The following is a 21271-nucleotide window of genomic DNA, read 5'->3' on the forward strand; positions in this document are numbered from 1 at the left end:
CGACCCCCTGTACCTCCTCGTCGAGCCACGCAAGACGGAGCACCCCGTGGAGCCGTCGCCTTCGCCAACTTCGCCTCCGGCCGCCGCGGATCCTCGCCGTCGATTCGGGAGCTATCGGGCATCCCCGACCTCGCCCTCGCGCTCGCTGGTCTCGCTGTGAGCCCCCGCACCGAACCTCCCCCTCCCCGATGCTGATTTCTTCCTCCAACCGCGGGCTCCATCGAGGCCGAGAGCTCATCGCCGCCGGCCACAAGGTCGCCGCGGCAAGAGCCCCCACACGTCGCGTCCGAGCACGCTGTCGTCCTCGGCGCGTTCCCAGGAACACAGAGCACCTACCCACTCTTCCTCCCGTGCACCATAGCGCTCCGTCCCTCTTCACCGAACTCCGGCCGCCGCCCCGAGCTTTGCTCCAGCGAGCTCCGGCGCCCCCGCAGCCCCCCACCAGCTCCCCTGGTTGCGGACGACAACGGGCTACGCCCCGGTGGTCTTCGCGCGACCAAACACCACTTGTAGCGCAAGTCTGGCGAGTCGCCGCCATGCTATTGGTCGCCGCCGGCCAGAACTCCGGCGGGCTGACGTGGCTTTGTTAATTAGGCACTAATCCCCACCTACTGACGCTGACCAGTGGGCCCCAGGGCTTAGTCAAAGCTAATCAGCCCAGGTTTGACTCGGGGTTAACCCCAGTGTCACTGACATGTGGACCCCACACGTCAGGTTTGACCCCAGCCAGCCGCAGTTGACTGGTGACGTCGTGCTGATGTCATGCTGGCGCAATAATATGATTTCTGGATTTAAATTAAATCAGGAAATTCCATAAATTGATTTAAACTTCAAAAATTCATATCAATTCAACCGTAGTTCGGATTAAAATAATTTATATATGAAAAATTATCAGAAAAATGCAATCTTTCCATCTGTACTAGTTTCATGCATGACAAACCAATTTATACTTGCTGTATAGGTGAAAACACATTATGGCATATATAAGAGCTTACTTTGGAGATGCATTTGAGCTTATGGTTCAAATGGACTTCAAACCAAATGATTACTAGTTGCATTAGCTCAAACAACCTCACATCCTCATGCCATGTTCATGCATCATATTGTTGCATATGTTTGTGTATTGATTGCCGACACTGTTCCTTCTCGATAGGTCCTGCTCCGGAGCTGTTCCAGAGTACCTGTCTGTGAAGCAGTACCTCCTCTGTTGATTTACCAGGCAAGCAAACCCCCTTGTTCATTCCGATAAAATCCTACTCTCTCGCTCCTGCTCTCAGTTATTGCATTAGAACAACAACGATTCACCTGCTACTTTGTGCTGCGGTAGTTGAACCCATTCCTCTGCATGACCTGTCATTGCCACAGTAAATAGTTGAAACCCACTAGCATGTGTAGGAGTTGATTGAGCCATGATGTGTTCCTACCATGCTATGCCTGCTATTTCTTAGAGTTGTGTCTGGTCTGGTTCATTGGGAATGAATTGGAGTGTTACGATATGTTCTGATGCTGAGAGTGAAGTGTGTGAACACGATTTGGTAAAGGTAGCGGTGAGAGGCCATGTAGGAGTACATGGTGTGTTGTCTCACTGGAACCGTCCTTAAGCACTGAGTTCTATGTATGTTGTCCAATGACTCGATACTACCACACATTGGGTTCCGGTAACTCGACCCCTCTCGACTTATTAACCAACTTGATCTCTGTCCAGGAGTCGCAACTAGTTTCTGGTGTTTGTAGGTAGTGCTATTTTTCTACCAAGTGGCACCCGGCAGGGTGGGCTTGGGACAGACTAGGCACACGTGGCCTGGTTTACCGAGTGGCACCCGGATGGTGGGCTCGGGAACCCTGCACACATCATTTGGGGCCGTGAGCGACACCCCGGTCGGATCTCCTTGCGGATGGAACCCGAATAGGCGATAAACCTGGGCTAGAGTCTTGTGTGGTTAGTCAGGTCGTGGCCGACACCCTCGCCAGGCTTCCACTTGAAGGTTGCCGAGATACATGACGTGTACATGGCGGTAAGTGGCGAGAGCGTGTGTGAAGAAGTACACCCCTGCAGGGTTAACATGATCTATTCGAATAGCCGGGTCCGCGGTTATGGACTTCTTGGATGCTTACATGGTACATAGACAACTTGAAGTGGATACTCTAAAATTCTCAAGACAAGTGTGAGTGCTATGGATGGCCTTCTCGTAGGGAGACGGGGATGAATCCATAGTAGTGTATTGTGTGGTGATTAGTGGACTCGTGTGCGCCATATCACCTCAAGAGTTTCTGGTAGTCGTAGAATAGGATAGCCACAGAGTCAAAGCTGGCTTGCTGCAACTAAACCCCACATTACCCTCTTGATACAAATGCATGTATGATAGGATCTGATGTAAGTCTTGCTGAGTACCTTTGTACTCATGTTGCTTTATTTATGTTTTTGCAGTGGAGACTTCGGTCTTAATAGTGTTCTCGTGGACTTCGACGAGTAGCTTGTACCTCAGCTACGATCTTGATCGGGCGTTGTAGATAGTCAGGCTTTCAGCCTTTTTCATTTATAGATGTCTGTACTCAGACATGTAATGCTTCCGTTTGTTGCTTGATTGCTCGGAATGTTGGGTCATGTGACCCCTGTTTGTAATAAATGCTATGATGGCTCTTCTGAGCCTTTACCTATATGAGTTGTTGAGTTATGCTGTGATGCCATGTTGTACAACACATACTTGCATGTTATGCGTACGTGTAATGTGTATTGCTATGTGTGGGATCTGACTATCTAGTTGTTTATCCTTAGTAGTCTCTCTTACCGGGAAATGTCTCCTAGTGCTTCCATTGAGCCCTGGTAGCCTGCTACTGCTCCGGAACACTTAGGCTGGCCGGCATGTGCTACAACCCGGTTCACCGGAGTCCTGTTAGCCCAGTGCTACAGCCTGGATTCACTCGCTGATGACCGACACGTTCGATGCTGGGTCATGGATGCCTGTCCCCGTAAGTTTGTGCCACTTTGGGTTTACGACTAGCCATGTCAGCCCGGGCTCCTTATCATATGGATGCTAGCAACACTGTCATATACGTGTGCCAAAAGGCGCAAATGGTCCCGGGCAAAGGTAAGGCGACACCCGTGGGGATACCGTGCGTGAGGCCGCAAAGTGATATGAGGTGTTACATGCTAGATCGATGTGGCATTGAGTCGGGGTCCTGACAGGAGGTGTAGAAAAATAATGTATAGGAGCTTGGAATGCCTCCAATGAGATGTAACGTCTTTCATCACAGTTGTACTGTAGCCTGGGCTTGTACTAAACTATGTATGGTGTGTATGACCGTTGGTATATATATGGCAGTTCTATATTACCATGTCATACGGATGAACATCTCTGCATTCCGTGTTATCCATTACATTCTGCACTTCCTTGCTAAGTTGTGCCATCCTTATCTAAACCGTTGTCTTGTTTTCTCCTAGGATGGTCAACACCCGCAGCAACCCTGCTGCCTCGGAGCAGGGGGAAGCCAGTGCAGTTAGGGGTGAAAATCTGCCTCACCCGCCTTCTCTGGCCGAAGTGATGCTGGAGGCGGAAAGAAACAAACGTGAGACTAACCGCTTGCTGGAGCGGATTGAGCAGAACACTGCACGCCATCAGCGAAATGACTTGGTGTCAATCAATGACTTCATCAAGTTGTACCCACCAAAGTTTAACCATTCCGTCGAGCCCCTCGACGCGGATGACTAGCTTCGCAGCATCACCCACAAGCTACGTTCTGCCAACGTAGCTGAAGCTGATAAGGTTACTTATGCTGCCTACCACCTCGAAGGCCCTGCTAGCCTTTGGTGGGAAAATTTTGAAGCTATGCGCCCGGTCGGCCAAATCACTACTTGGGCTAAATTCAGTGAGGCTTTCCGTGAGCATCACATCCCGGAAGGTCTCATAGATCGCAAGAGGGAAGAGTTCTGCAATTTCACCCAAGGAAGACTGACTGTGGATGCATATAGTCGTGAATTTGGGAATCTGGCACGATATGCTCCTGAAGAGGAATCCACCGATGCTAAGAAGCAGGCAAGGTCAGCAAGGGACTTAACCCTGAGCTTTGCCACGATCTTCGTCTGCACGAGTGCACCTCCTTCCAGAAGTTGGTCAATAAAGCCATCAGTGCTGAGACAGGCCAGTCTGACTATGACGCTTCACGCAAGCACTCTCGTGATTTTGGCTCTTCATCCGGCTCTGGATCTTAGAAGCGCCGGGTGTGGATTCCAAGCACGGCACTGCCACCCAGGTTCATTCCAAGGCCATCCTTTGAGGCACCTCGTCCCAACCAGCAGTTTGCACCGCCCAAACCCTATGGTGGCCCCGCTGCTAATGCTGCTCCACGCCCCAATGTTGTGACATGTTTCAAGTGTGGAGAGTCGGGTCACTATAGTCAAGAGTGTCCCCAGAACAACAACCCCAGTCATTCTGGAAAGTCCGTTGGTCATGGTAAGCCAGCGGGAAAGACATTCTACGCCAAGCCGGTCACCACTGCACTTGGCCATGTCAACTATGTCACAGCGGAGGAGGCTCATGAGGATCCTAACGTCGTCCTTGGTACACTCCTTGTTAATTGCCATCCGGCATCTGTTCTTTTTGATACTGGAGCATCTCATTCATTCATATCTGAGAGCTATGCTCGATTGCATAACACAACATTCTGTGACATGCCCACTACCATGGAAATTCAAATCCCTGGCTCTAGATGGCAAACTTCTAGAGTAAGCCATGGGAATGAAATTCTTGTCGATAGACTTGTCTTCCTTGCATCTTTAATAGCTCTCAAGTCCTCGGACATAAACATCATCTTGGGTATGGACTGGATGTCAGCTCATTACGCTAAGATTGATTGTGCTAATAGAACCGTTCAACTTACTCACCCATCAGGCAAGACAGTGAATGTCTTAACTCGAGTGGCCAAGCGCCAGCTTTACTCCCTAAATGCCAACCCCCTTCCAGACCTTGAAGGTATTCCGGTAGTCCGGGACTTTCCGGATGTCTTTCTAGAAGAACTGCCAGGTGTTCCACCTGACAGGCATGTCGAGTTTGTGATAGACCTTGTTCCACGAACCGTTCCAATTTCTAGAAGACCCTATAAGATGGCGCCCTTAGAACTAGCCGAGCTTAAGAACCAACTCGATGAGTCCTTGAAAAGGGGTTTCATCTATCCTAGTTCCTCTCCTTGGGCTTGCCCCGTCCTCTTCGTCAAGAAGAAGGATGGAACGGACCGGATGGTTGTAGATTACCGACCTGTCAACTTGGTCACTATCAAGAACAGGTATCCGCTTCCCAGGATCAACGATCTGTATGACCAGCTCGCTGGATCCTCAGTCTTTTCCAAGATGGATTTGGGATTGGGCTACCATCAAATCAAAATCAGAAACGGGGACATTCCCAAAACGGCCTTTGTTACTCGTTATGGCCAATACGAGTACACCGTTATGTCCTTCGGTTTAACCAATGCCCCAGCCACCTTCTCTCGGTTAATGAACTCGGTCTTCATGGAGTATTTGGATAAATTCGTCATAGTATACCTCGATGACATACTCATCTACTCCAAGAATGAAGAGGAACATGCCGAACATCTAAGGCTGGTATTGACGAAACTTCGAGAGCATCGCCTTTATGCCAAATTCTCCAAGTGTGAATTTTGGTTGCCAGAAGTGACCTATCTAGGCCATGTAATCTCTGGTAAGGGTATTGCTGTCAATCCCGAGTGAGTTCAAGCCGTCCTTGATTGGACTCCACCTGAGACGGTCAAGCAAGTTCGGAGCTTCCTTGGCTTAGTGAGCTATTGCCGTCGCTTCGCCGAGAATTTCTCCAAGGTTGCTAAACCTCTAACTGAACTCCTCAAGAAAGATAAAAAGTTCGAGTGGACCCCACAGTGCGAGTTTAGCTTTCAGGAACTGAAAAGACGCCTGACATCTGCTCCCGTACTGGAACTGAAAGGACTTTATTATCTATTGCAACGCCTCGCGACAAGGACTAGGTTGCATACTCATGCAAGATTGTCACGTAATTGCCTATGCTTCACGGCAATTACACCCACATGAGGAAAATTATCCCACACATGATCTAGAGCTTGCAGCTGTAGTCCATGCACTTAAAACTTGGCGACATTACCACCTCGGTAATCGTTGCGAGATCTTCACCGATCACCAAATTTTGAAATATATCTTCACCCAACCGGATTTGAACCTCAGACAACGACGTTGGGTCGAGTTGATCTCGGATTATGACTTAGGAATAACTTAAACCCCGGGCAAAGCCAATGTCATGGCTGATGCACTAAGTCGTAAATCCTATTGTAACAACCTGATGTTACAACAAAGTCAACAACTTCTCCATGAGGAATTTCGTAAGCTTAATCTTCACATTATTCCTCGAGGATTTCTATCCACCCTGGTGGCGAAACCTACCCTTACGGATCAGATCATCAAGGCACAGAAGGTAGATCCAGGAATCTCCCGTATCAAGAGAAACATTAAAAAAGGAGTCGCGAATTGTTTCTCCGTTGATGATCAAGGTGTCGTATACTTTGGAAACCGCTTAGTTGTTCCCAAGGCATGAAACCTGAGGCGGCTGATCCTTAAGGAAGCTCATGAATCCCCTCTCGCCATTCATCCTGGTAGTACTAAAATGTATCAAGACCTACGCCAGAGGTTTTGGTGGACTAGGATGAAGAGAGAAATCGCTCAATACATTGCTAATTGCGACATTTGTCGTCATGTTAAAGCAGAGCATCAACGGCCTGCTGGCACCCTTCAACCTTTGGCAATTCCTGAATGGAAATGGGATAAAATCGGTATGGATTTCATTACCGGGTTTCCCAGGACCAAGAGAGGGAATAATGCCATCTTCGTCGTGATCGACCGTCTTTCCAAAGTAGCCCATTTCCTACCTGTTCGTGAGAGTATCACCGCTAGCAAGCTAGCTGATTTATACATCTCCCGAATAGTGTCTCTTCATGGTGTCCCATTGGAAATTAACTCAAATCGTGGGAGTCTCTTCACCTCTCGATTTTGGGAAAGTTTCCAAAATGCTATGGAAACTCGTCTCTCTTTTAGCACCGCCTTGCATCCTCAATCAAGTGGTCAAGTAGAGCGAGTCAATCAAATTCTGGAAGATATGCTCCGAGCTTCTGTCATCTCATTCGGAATGGGTTGGGAGAAATGCCTTCCATTCGCGGAGTTTGCTTATAGCAATAGTTATCAAGCTAGCTTGGGCAAAGCTCCTTTGGAAGTTCTCTATGGGCAAAAATGTCGAACACCTCTTAACTGGTCAGAAACCGGGGAAAGACAACTCTTTGGCCCGGATATGATCCAAGAAGCAGAAGAGAAGGTTCACGTTATTCGTGAGAAATTGAAAACAGCCCAATCTCGCCAAAAGAGTCAATATGACCGCAAGCATAAGCCTATGTCTTATGAAGTTGGCGAGAAGGCTTACCTTCGGGTTACACCTTTAAAGGGAACCCATCGATTCGGTTTCAAGGGCAAGTTGGCTCCTCATTACATTGGACCCTTTCGCATTCTTGCCAAACAAGGAGAAGTTGCCTACCAATTGGATCTACCTTCACATCTTTCGAGAGTTCACGATGTCTTCCACGTTTCTCAACTCAGGCGTTGCTTCGCGGATCCTATCCGTGGAGTGGACCACGAAACGCTTGATCTACAAGATAACCTCTCATATCGGGAATATCCCGTTCGTATCCTTGATCAAGCCGAGTGCACCACTCGACGCCATAATATCAAGTTTCTCAAGGTTAAATGGTCACACCATTCCAAGCAAGAAGCTACTTGGGAAAGGGAGGATCGTCTTGGACTCGAGTACCCCACCTTCTTCCCAGCGGATTCTAAATCTCGAGACGAGATTCGTTTGAGTGGGGGTGAGTTGTCACATCCTAGCTAGTCATGCATTAGAGTGTTGCATCATGTCTACCTTTCATCAGAAACTTGAATTGGGGAAGACAGAACCCCCAGCACCCCCTCTGGAATCAACTAAGGTTTACTAAAAATATTTTCAATGAACCTGAAATTCCATTCTAAAACGTTCACTCTCTTTGTCTTGGGTTAGAACCTCTGGAAAAATTGGTGCACAATTTTCTAGGTCAACAGAATGTCATTGAATTAAATCATATGTAATTTGCATTTGGGCATTTGAATGCTAGTAAATATTTTAAATGCTCAAATAATTCTGAAGATAAGTGTGGGCTGTTGGAAATATTCTAAACAGAGCCTCTGATTATTTTCAGCATTTTTAGAAGTGCCTAACTATTTTTAATAAAGCCACAAACCTACAGAAAAAATAGAAAACAAAAAGTAAAAGAGAGGGAGAGAACTTACCTGGCCGCAGCCCATCAGTCGGCCCACCTGGCGGCCCAGCGCTGTGCTGGCCCATGCCAGCCAGCTGCTTCATCCCCAGCTTGCCGCTTCGCGCGCCTGGACACTGGATAGGCTCCACGTCGCCGCCCCGACCCCATGGACACCTCACTCGCCCCCTGCCTCTCTCCCTCGTTCTCCCGCACCATGGCCGACGCACCTGCCGCCGCACCGCCGCCGTAGTCGCGCCCTCCGTCATCCCCGCGCCGAGCCACCGTGTCCAGAAGCTCCGCCACCCTCCCCTCCTTCGAGCAAGCCGAGCCCCGAGCGCTCGCTTGCCCCGCAGCCACTGCAACAACCTCGCCCGACTCCGCCATCGCCGGAGATCCTCTTCGTCATCGCCACCGCATCAACTCGTCCCCGACCACGCCGTCCATTCCTACGTGACCGCCGTGAGCTCAGCTACCTCCCCATCCTCTCTATTTGCCTTCTCGTGCACCGTAGCAACTGCATGAAGCTTCACCGCATGCGCCACTGCCGAGCTCGTCGCCGACATGTCTCCGGCCAACCACTGGCCACACCACCGTGTCCAACACGCTCACTGCACCCCCAGGAAGCTGTGGCACCCCTCTGCGCCCCCTGCCGTGCCTCCTAACACCATTTCCGTGCATGCCCGAACTCTGGCCGCCGCCTGGCTCGACGCCGGCGTCATCTCCGGCCACCCCCCCACACACCGCTTGCTCCACTCGGCGCGCGGGTTCACCAGCAGCACGTAGATGCCCTCCGCCGGCCATTTGGTCGCCGGAGGAGGAATCACGACGCCCTTCGCCGCGTCTGTCCTCGCCGACGGCTTAACGCCGGCGGGTTTGAACCGTTGACCTTGACTGGGTGGGCCCAGGTTGACTACCCTGAGTCTATGACAAGTGGGACCCCCTCTGCTAATTAACCCATATTAGTTTTAACTAAATCTAGTTAGTTTAAATAACTGCTGACACGCAGGACCCACTGGTCAGGTTGACCTGGATGTCCCAGTTGACCTGGACGTCCCTGTTGACCACTGTCATCACCCTGACGCACTGCTGACGCGATAACTAATTTCTGGATTTATTTTTATATAGAGAATTCCAAAAATTGTTGCAAACTTTAAAAAATCATAGAAATTAATCTGTAACTCCAAATGAAAAAATTTATATATGAATTTTGATCAGAAAAATTCAATTTATCCATTTGTAATGGTTTCATGCATGAAAAAACAAGTTAACCTTGCTGTTTAAGCAAAATAAGATATTGCACTAATATGGCTATGTTAAATGAACTAACATTTGAATCTTTGATTCAAATGGGTTCATTCCTTTCTGTTTTAGCTTGCATTAGGCCAAGACACATACATTTTTGCCATGTCATAGCATGCATCATATTGTTGCATATTGTCATGTGTTGATTATGTTCGGCGTGTCTTTCGTGGTAGGTTCTGCCTCCGAGGATAACCCCGAATATCCGTCTGAAGGGAAGTACCCTACTACCACTACATCAGGCAAGCAGCCCCATTGATCATATCGATACAATCCCATGTTCTTGCCTCTACTCTCATTTACTGCATTAAGACAACATCGTTTCAAACTCCTGTGTGCTACGGTAGTTGAACCCTTATCCTCTGTAGTACCTGTCATTGCCACAGTAACTAGATGAAACCCACTAGCAAGTGTAGGAGTTGACCGAGCCATGTTTGTGTTTCCTACCTTGCTATGCCTGCTATGCTTAGAGTTGTGTGAGGTCTGGTTCACCTGGGTGATGGGCTAGAGTGAAATGAATATGTCGGTAATGTGAGGGATGTGTTGAACATGTTTTGGTAAAGGTATCGGTGAGAGGCCATGTAGGCGTACATGGTGGGTTGTTTCATTGAGTCCGTCCCTAAGAACTGATATTTGTATGTGTGATTTAAGATTCAGTTACTACCATACATTGGGCCTGAAACCAATGGACCCTCTCGGCTTCTTAATCACCCTAGTACTCTGTCCAGGAGCTGCAAATAGTTTCTGGTGTTTGTAGGTTATGTGTTGGCGGTCGTGTGTAGCGCTGACCCTAGAGGTGGGCTATGTTGCGGTAGATACACCATGGCCAGGTAAGTCGGGCGCCCGTTTGGCGTCTCAGGACCCTGTTCACATCGTTCGGGGTCGTATGTGGAAACCTCGGCCAAACTCCCTGCGGATGGAACTTGGATAGGCGATAAAGCTGGACTAGAGACTTGAGTGTTTAGGTAGGCCGTGGCCGACACCCTCGTTGGGCTTCCGCTTGAAGGTTGCCGAGTACATGTCGTGTAAACGGTGGTAAGTGGTGAAAGCGTGTATGAAGAAGTACACCCCTGCAGGGTTAACATCATCTATTCGAATAGCCGCGTCCGCGGTCAAGGACTACTTGGTTGCCTATACAGCTCATTGACAAGTTAATGGATACTACTAAAAGACTCAAGATAAGTGTGAGTACCGAGGATGGCCCTCTCATAGGATGACGAGGGAGGATCCCCGGTGGAGTATTGTGTTGGTGATTAGTGGACTCGTGTGCGAAAAACTATTTCACTAGTGGTGTCCTGTAGGATAGCCTAGCCAAGAATCAAAGCTGGCTTCCTGCAATAACTCCACCACCTTCTTGAGAATAAGCACGTATAGTGTGTTCTGCTGTAAGACTTGCTGAGTAACTTTGTACTCATGTTTGCTTATTTACTGTTTTCAGACGACAACACCACCCCCTCCGATGGGTTTTATGTAGATCTCGACGTTGATGAGTGAGTTGCCACCCAGGTGGTGATCCTGGCTATGGAGGGCCCTATGTAGATAGACAGGCTTTGAGAAGCCTTCTTTGTTTCTACCGTCTGTACTCAGACTATTTGCTTCCGCATGTGCTTGTATGCTTGTATGACTTGAGTGTCGGGTCATGTGACCCCTACCTGTATGAACTTGTTATGTATGGCTCTCTGGAGCCTTTAAATAAAGTACTTGAATTGTAGAGTTTTGTTGTGATGCCATGTTGTATTTGCACATATTGAGCGTATTGTGTGTATGATTGAAATGCTTGGTATGTGAGGGATCTGACAATCTAGTTGTTTATCCTTGGCCGCCTTTCTTATGGGGAAATGTAGTCTAGTGCTCCTCGAGCCATAGTAGTCTGCTACAGCCCGGTTCACCGGAGTCCTGCTAGCCCAGCACTACTGCTCAGGACACTTGACTGGCCGGCATGTGTTTCACTTCGTTCCTATGTCTCTCCCTTCGGGGAAATGTCACGCGGTGACTTCCGGAGTCCTGCCTAGCTTGCTAGAGCCTGGGTTCCCTGGAGTCCTGTTAGCCCAGTGCTACAGCCCGGATTCACACGCTGATGACCGACATGCTCGATGTGATTCATGTATGCCTGTTCCCATAGGTCTGTGCCTCTTTGGGTTCACGACTAGCCATGTTGGCCCGGGTTCTCTGTCATATGGATGCTAGTGACACTATCATATACGTGAGCCAAAAGGCACAAACGGTCCCCGGCCACGGTAAGGCGACACCCATGGGGATACCGTGCATGAGGCCGCAATGTGATATGAGGTGTTACCGGCTAGATCGATGTGACTTGGAATCGGGATCCTGACATTGTGCCCGCCACCTTTCACCAATAGCTGTCGGATCTAGATCTGACGCATACAAACCAAACTTCTCTTATTTTGAAAAAAGATGCCTGTAGTTGTTCGTTATTTACAAACAACTCCTTGTCTCACACAATCAGCCTTATCTCCTCCCCACCACATCTAGAAGGCCATGGAAAAATCTGGTGCGATGGCCGCTGCCGGCGCCGTCCACCCCACCCCCCCAATCTTGGTGTTCCGTGCAATGCACGAGCATCTACGCACGAGAAATTATGTCGAACACGGCTACTTGTAAGTAGGCTAGGTCTACAGCCATGATGATAGTGACTGCAGACAGTGAGGCTGACTATGGTATGCTGAACACGGTGCCTATACTCAGGTGTCATCTCCAGCGTAGGGTCTTGTCACTTCACTGTGAGGAGCAGCACATAATAATTTGACCAACGGGTAGTACAGTGCTACTACATTGGTAGTACTACTACTACTAGTACTAGCACCACCGTCTGGATTTAGTAGTACTACCACGTCCATCTGGATTTAGTATTTGACTAGCAATATCTAGTAATGCATTTCACAAAAAATGTACTACTCCCTCTGTAAATAAATGCATGGTGTATTGTTTTATTCCTATCGGCAAGATAACTTAATGTCTTTTTGCTACTTAATAGGATTACATGCAATGAACTAACCATTGCATGTGATGTTTGGTAGTCTCAAGTCTTTGAAAGCATGCACAGGCACGGAGGGGGACACAGCTTCATTGACTTACTGCACCTGCCTTTGGGTGTCTGACAAGTGGGCCCAATGGGTGGTTGGCCAACCTGTCATACAACCAAAGGCAGGTGCAGTAGAGGGGCGAGGAGTAGATGGCCAACACGCACGTGAATTCAACGAAGTCTGCACTTCTCATATAAACGCTCCCGCGAGTCCAATCTACGAAATCCTACGCACATACGCACCCAAGGGCAAGAGTGATCACTCCAATCGCAAGATCAGTTGACTAGAAGCTAGACCCATGGAGGCGATGAGCGCGAGCATCAGCCGGCTGTGCCAGATGGTCCACGATGCCGGCCTGCGGCCCGGCACCGAGGAACGTCTCCAGGTAGTGCTTGAAGCTGCCAGGGCGAGGGCCGCTTGGACGACAACTTTGTCTCCTTGTTCAACGAGGTCCTCGTCGGCTTCCTCGACAAGTTCATCGTCGTCAAGAAGCTCACGGACGACCTTGACATACGCCTCCAGCGCACGCGCCCAGGCTCTGTGATGCCTGCCACCCTCAATGGCCTCTATGGTGACAACCTCTTCGACGCACTGGTGGCCCTGCGACTACCCACCGTCGTGCCAGAGAATGTCCACCTCGAGGTCGCGCTCACCGCGCAGCACCTGGCGCAGCAAGACACCATCAACATAATCACCCACGTCTACGCGCAAATCATCGACAAGGACTACTACATGCAAGAGGAGGATGACAGGACGTTGGCCTTTTGGACGGCAGGGCAACCTTGGACGGCATTGTTCAGAAGCACGTTGAGCTTGCCGCCAACGCCGCTGCTCCTCACACGTCGGTTGGTGACCCGGTGCACTAGGGCGTGAGGATGTCATTGATGGATCCATATGTATCTTTATCTTTCCGTCAAATCCATGTAGTAGTATATGGTACTACTAGTAATTATCTTACCTTTCGAATCAACTTCATAAATTTCCTACGTACTCCATGCATGAACCACGCCAGAACCAAACTTATCATTACTCTAGGGAAAATCGTTATTTCTATCTATCGGTTGCGCCATGGAGCAGAACCAAATTTTACAAGTTACAAGTTCAAAAGGAAAATCCTGCCGTGTTCACGTCGCAACCCAACATGGTTGGTCCGGCATGCCGCTCAAGGGGGAATGCGTGATGTGTTGCATTTTCACTTACAAATGGGACCGCAGTTGAGAAAACTGACTATCGGCAAAGCCCCACCCCGCCCACCGCGCGATGGCTGAGAAAACAGGAGGGAGAAGAGATGGCTGTAGCACGGACTCCAAGAAAATTGGTGTCGGATGGGACTCGTGTGGGTGGTGTGTGCCGTACTGCTAGACATGAATGCTAGTTATGTCCCATGCCACCCCACTATATCGAGGTGCTGGTGACGTAGAACAAATTTCCTGGAGTCCGTGCTCATCCCTCCTCTATCTCTCTTCTCAGCCAGCCAGCAAACGCGCGGAGCCCATCGTATGTTTGCTCATATGCAGTCCCACATGTCAGTGAAAATGCAAGAGGACCCACTAAACCTGCACATCTTTCACCTCGAGGTGCTGGTGATGAAAAAAAAATCCAATAAAGATCTTCGGTGGCTGCTTTTGGAGCTACTCAAGATTAGTAAGATTCTATTTACAGTTTAACCCAAGATGCACACCACGTGGCTTCAATTACCACTCTATTTTCTTGCATGACACGACCTGGATGCTGAATGTCCCATGTGTCGGCAAAATGAGGAAGAACTCGACCAAATATTTGGTTGTGCTCTCAGATTAGACTAGTTGTGCTAACTTCAAATTTTATTGTGTAGAATGGATGCAAGTTTTAGTATTGGGAAGAAGAGTACAGCGATATATTGATAGAGCGCAATTTAGTAGATGTTCTAGCACTTTTAGCTAGCATTGAGGCTAGAGATGAGACTAGTGCACTTGTTGATAGAATAGAGGCTAGACATGTCTACTTATTTACACTCAAAGAAGAAAGAAGCACGTAGGATCGAGCCTCCGCAGATCAACAATGAGTGCATCGAGAAGGCACTAATCCAACTTACAGGAGCAGTTATGGAAGTTGGATATCTTCTAAAATGTATTCTTGTGGTTCTTGTTTTCCTAGTCAAAATTTTGGTGATGTATTTCCATGTACCAAAAAATCAATGATGAAAAAAGATATGTGTTTGCAAAGAAAAATGTACACGACCAGGATGCGTCCGCGTGTTCAGCGCATGGCTACCGCATCCGAGAAATGGCCCGGACACGACCCCATTGCCCTACCCAAACGGACAGAATCCGAGAAAAAACGGAGGTCCGTTTGGGGTCATGCATTGGAGTTGGCCTTACAAGTGGAACCGCAGTTGAGGAAACTGACTATCGGCAAACCCCCACCTCGCCCGTCGCATGATGGCTGAGTTAGGGAGGCGACGAGGTTGAAGAGATTGCTGTAGCACGGACTCCAACAAATAAGGTGTCAGATGGAAGCCGTGCTGGTGGCGTGTGCCGTACTCCTGGACGTGAATGCTTGTTCTGGCCTAGGCCACCCTACTACTCCTACTACTTATAGTAGTAGTACCGAGGATTCGAGGTGCTGGTTACATACAGCGAACACATTAATATGGCCCACCTCACACTGTGGCCAAATTTCCTGGAGTCTGTGCTAGGGTAAAAAGTGTTCTTTGTGAGGATGGGTGGCTGGTCTCAAGTTTAAAACTTGTTGTATTACGTACATAGACGTAGAGATAGTGCAGCATGTGAAGCTAGTACAAATAGTGTACTATTGTTGATTGGCCTCATCCGATAACCTGTTGCAATGCACGTACAATTATGTATTTGGAAAATATTTTTTTGCCTCGTCGCATCTCCCACTCAGAGTAGCGACTCGAAAGCCATTCATAAATTTAGTAAGTTTATCACAGTCATTTCATTTTATTACATACAACAGGTCATCAACCCACAATGACAACGAGGATACATTATAAATACTAAAATTTTCATCACACAACAAATAACAAGCAATGAAATGAACTTCAACTCAACCAATCCTCAGCGTTGGAAACGCTTGCTTTGAAGCACAAGGGATTATCTGGGAATGGCCAGCTATTGTCAATCTCGAGACCAACGCATGACTGATCATCCAGGCTGAAGCGACCTATTATATCACGACCAGGGTAGAGAACCACCACAATGTCCGACGTATAGATACAATTGCTTCTCATAAATGGTAGTAACGTTGTGTCAACAGCAGTTGGATCACCTTTCACCATCATTGGATAGTTTTGTCCAAGGAAGAGCGAGTTTGCTCCAAGACTATCAATACTGTACCAAGGAGAAGGTGTTGGCGCTAGCACAGTAGTATCCATCCCGAATACCATACAACGGGTGTTGGAATAGGTCCGGAGAGTGCGACCATGGGAGACAACACTTGCTTCCTTAGTAGTAACATCAGCAGTGGGCTGTATACAGACAAGAAGGAGTGATCCATCGGAGGTTGCCTGGCGCCACTAAGTAGATCGTCCCTCCTTGTCCTCATCTCCCCCTTAGCTATAAATTTTTTCAAGTATAGGTGGTGGAATGTCCAAAGGACCTTGGAAACACAAGAAGAAGGTTAATTAGTAGAGAAGGGAAATTTGCAACTCGCATGCATCTGGATGAAACAATTATAATTATGGTGGAAGACAAACGTACCGAAACTACGAGGATCCCATGCAAAAACGGTGCCACGAGTGGTGGCAGCAAACACAAGACCCTCGTATTCAATTGCATCACAGTACACATCCGTGTATAGAAACTGATTTTTGAGCAATATCCATCCAGTCTAACCACGAAGGACGGCAACAAACTTGTCGAAGATAGCAACAACTTGATAGTTCTTGTAATTCCAAGAGTGGTTGGGAACTCGAGAAATTGCTATCTTCCGTAGACGACAGTCCCCATAATCATATTTGAACGTACGTAGATCATCTGTGTGCTCAACCTCAGGGCACTCGGAGTTTTTTGGAAGTGGAATCTGCTGACGAGTGTACACATTCGTAAGTTCCCACTCGCAATTGTACCCAATATAAACAACCCAATCTCCATTTGCGCCTGCCCAAGCCTTGCCCTCAAGCGATGGCATCTTAACATCATACGTATCATTATCAAGCGGCATCAACTTGCACAAGGCGAGGCTTCCCTCGTCCCCACACCAGTCAGCAGGTCACGATGAAGAAGATAGGGGAGATCAAACCGCTCCTGGACCCTTGGGTTCCTTGTAATGATGTTATTAGTTGAGTCGAGAATGTTCTTGAACGAACCTGCCATGCTAGCCGAGGTGATGACGCTGCACCGATCAATGAGTTCCCCCACCACGTCATCTTTCAGATCGGGGCAAGTATAACGGGATCGTTTCCGGCTTGTTACCTCCATGGAGAAGATGATTGAACAATGACAGAAGGAAGGGTGAAGGCAAATGGAGGAGGGAGGAAGAGCGTGCGGCAGCAGTTCCAAATCAAGAGGGAAAGGCGAAGAGTCGGTGGACGGTTGCCAGTTTTCCACGGTACACGAAGAGGCGCCCCGGCCTACACGTCGTATCGGAAATTGTAAAAAAGGACTCGCCGTCGTCTCACTGACATGTTGGAACGGGACCACATGTCAACGAAACATGGTGTGTAATTTCTCGTGCAAAATGCGATCTGGCCGCGTTGGCCCGAGGTGCCGCATTAGTTGTCGACCTTTATTTTTTAACTTACAATCTGAGTGGATAGCTCCTGTGGTCATCACACATGAGTGGATATATAGGTGGGCTAGGTGGGCAGGCGGCAACAATCTAAGTGCTAAAAGAGTTGATCTCGAAAAAAAGTTGATCCAATGCTTGGTTTTGTTTGGATTTTCGAACTATGACCATTGGATAGAGTGAATCAATGGCTTACGTTCAAAGTTATTCGCATAGTACTATAGAATGGTATAGGAACGTGGTGAGATTTGGTTGATTTTATATCGCTGAATAATATAAAATATTATGAGTGCAGACGCTCCACCCCGAGGTTTGTAGCTCCTTCTCGGTCGTCGTGAATCTATGTTCTTCCACTCTTTCGTTTAAGGCATGAGCTTTGTTCATCCTGTTGCCGGCACGCGGGACATCTATATGCCTCCATTTTACAAAATCATACTATATGACACCATGACACGTGGGACATCTAGCATCAAGGTAGCGTGTCATGGAAGAAAATGGAGATATGAAGTGCGTAAGTGAGTCGTGCACTTCGATGGCACCTAGTACTACGCAATACTTTTTCTCCTCGATGGCACGTGAATAGTGCATGTACTCAATGACAGAGCACGGGATGGTAGCCATGTACATGGTCGGCCCTTTTTGAAGAGAGTACTAATAAATACGTAACTTTGATGTGTCCCGTTAACTCGCAGAACGACGAGAAGCTTGCTTACTACACCTTCTCCCTCGCCAACGCGTGCACGGTGGCTCACAGCACGAGGAGAAACTTTTGCTTACAAGCGGTGGACGTGCAACAGTTCATTTGGTGTCAGATTGCCAGAAGTAGTACCATCATTATTGTTCGACTTCCGAAGGAGGAGAAGAGCCAAGCGCAAGGTCACCTACTAACCCAGTATAGTACTACTATAGCCAAAGCTAGTCCACCTTTTTAGAGCATGGTTAATTAATATAGGCGGCTCTTGCAGTGGCACATCATTTAGACCAAGTACTCTCTTCATAGGATGAAAGGAAGTGAAAAAAAAGTTGGGGTGGATGCTAGATTGCCAATTAAAACATGATTACATAGGAAAAAATTCCTAGAGCATTCCATCCTATGAATCAAACGACCAATGTAGGAAAATTATGAGGGGGGTCTCTCCAACAGTGTTCCTCGGCTCGCACCTAGCATCACGGTGGTCGAACTTGGAGTCATTCATCTGGTACACATGGCATCTCAGATCTGGTACTCCAATATTAGGTTGGCTCTATGTGATGTGGCAACTTCATATACTAACCGGATGCTGGCTATACTACTACGGTACTCACACTCCAAGAAGTGACTCGAAAACTATTCATAAATTGAGTCCATGACACGCATTTGGAAATGTACCATTCATTACATACAACAAGTCATCAACACACAACGACAACGATGATACATGTTCGATTATAGATTATTTCCAACAAAACATTCTAGTAAATACTGAAGTTTTCATCACACAATAAAGAACAAGCAATGAAATGAACTTCAACTCAACCAATCCTCGGTGTTGGAAACGCTTGCTTTGAACCATAGGTGCTCTAGGAAGGGCCAGCTATTGTCAATATCGAGAGCAACGCAGGACTGATCATCCAGGCTGAAACGGCATATATCAGGACTAGGGTAGGGAACCACCGCAATGTCTATGGTATAGATATAGTTGCTTCTCATAAATGGTAGTAATGTTGTGTCAACAGCAGCTGGATCACCTTTCACCATCAATTGATAGTTTTGTCCAAGGAAGAGCGAGTTTTCTCCAAGACTATCAATACTGTACCAGGGAGAAGGTGTTGGCGCTAGCACACTAGTTCCATCTCGAATACCCGGCAACGGGTGTTGGAATAGGTCCGGAGAGGGCGTCCATGGGAGAGAACACCTTCTACCTCAGCAGTAATAATCACAGTGCACTGTATACAGACAAGAAGAGGTGATCCATCGGAATTTGTTGCCAAGAGCCACTGAGTATATAAGTTCTGCTCGTCCTCATGCTCGTGGTCATCACCATCGTCATCTCCCCCTTGGTTATAAATTTTTTCAAGTACAGGTGGTGGAATGTTCACAAGACCTTGGAAACACAAGAAGGTTAATTAGTAAAGGGAAACTAGCTTACCCACATGCAGTGGCTGAAACAATTATAATTACGGTGGAAGACAAATGTACCGAAACTACGAGGATCCCATGCAAAAACAATGCCACGAGTGGTGGCTGCAAACACAAGATCCTCGTATTCAATTGCATCATAGTATTCATCCGTGTATAGAAACTAATTTTTGAGCAATATCCATGGACAAACCGTGGAATCAGTAAGGAAGGAAACAAGCTTGCCGAAGATAGCAACAACTTTATAGTTCTGGTAATTCCAAGAGTGGTTGGGAACTCGACAAATTGCTATCTTCCGTAGACGACAGTCACCATGATCGTATTTGAACGTACGTAAATCATCTGTGTGCTCAACCTCAGGGCACTCTGAGATTTTTGGAAGTGGAATCCGCTGACAAGTGTACACATTCACAAGTTCCCACTCGCAATTGTATCCGATATAAACAATCCAATCACCATTTGCGCCAGCCCAGGCCTTACCCTGAAGCGATGGCATATTGACATCACACGTATCGTTATCAAGCGGCATCAACTTGCACAAGGCAAGGCCTCTGTCATCCGCGTCCATGCGAACAGGCTTATAGCGAAGAAGATAAGGGAGATCAAACCGCTAGTGGACCCTTGGGTTCCTTGTAATGATATTATTAGTTGAGTCGAGAATGTTCTTGAACAAACCTGCCATGCTAGCCGAAGTGATGACGTCGCACCGATCAATGAGTTCCCCCACCACGTCATCTTTCAGATCGGGGCAAGAATAACGGGGTCATTTCCGGCTTGTTCCCTCCATGGAGAAGACGGTCGAACAATGGCATAAGGAAGGGTGAAGGCAAATGGAGGAGGGAGGAAGAGCGTGTGACAGTAGTTCCAAATCGAGAGGGAAAGGCGAAGAGTCGGTGGACGGTTGCCAGTTTGCCACGGTACACGAAGAGGCGCCCCGGCCTACACGTCCTTTCGGAAATTGTACAAAAGGACTCGTCGTCGTCTCACTAACATGTTGGAACGGGAGCACATGTCAACTAAACATGGTGTGTAATTTCTCGTGCAAAATGCGATCTGGCCGCGTTGGCCCAAAGTGCCATATTATTTCTCGACTTTATTTTTTTAATGGCGTGTCGTTCAGTTTTGAAGCACAACTAACTGGTACTGTTTGCAGAGAAAATATAAACTACTCTACCACTGCTCCACCTCTAGTACTAGTAGTCTAAAAAAGATATATAGGCTGGAGCTTCAAAGGTTTCTTGCTAAGGGCTGCCCACTTGCTTCTCACACTATCACCCTCTCTCCAGATCTAAAAAGACGACCTCTCTCTCCCTCCTCGCCGGTGGTCATGGATCCGCCAGGGAAGAAAAGGACGTGCAGCGTTGACGCACTTGTCGTCGCCGAGCGAGGTCACGCACTGACGACAAGGTCGTCCTCTCAGACCTAACGCCCGCGTGGGATGGCCTCCGTCCCCAAGCTCGTTGCCATAGTGCGTGTGGAGGACGACGACCACGAGCGAAGCCACTTCCCACCGACCCTTGGGTATGCTACCTCTTTTCGAACCATACCCTTGTTCTATTACCCCATCTGCCATGTCGTTGCATGTGGATCTTTTTCCACTCCACCATCTTCCCAATTTGCTATCCTCTGCTCTGCTGGTCATGCAAATGAAAACCTTTATTTGCACTATTAAAGGAAACCCTACTTCATGCAGACTAATCCATGTTTGGGTTGAATAAGGAAAGGAAGGGAGACTGTACTGTCCAAGAGAGTAGGCATCGAACCCGCA

Source organism: Triticum aestivum, chromosome 6A (genome assembly GCF_018294505.1).
Source record: "Triticum aestivum cultivar Chinese Spring chromosome 6A, IWGSC CS RefSeq v2.1, whole genome shotgun sequence".
NCBI lineage: Eukaryota > Viridiplantae > Streptophyta > Magnoliopsida > Poales > Poaceae > Triticum > Triticum aestivum.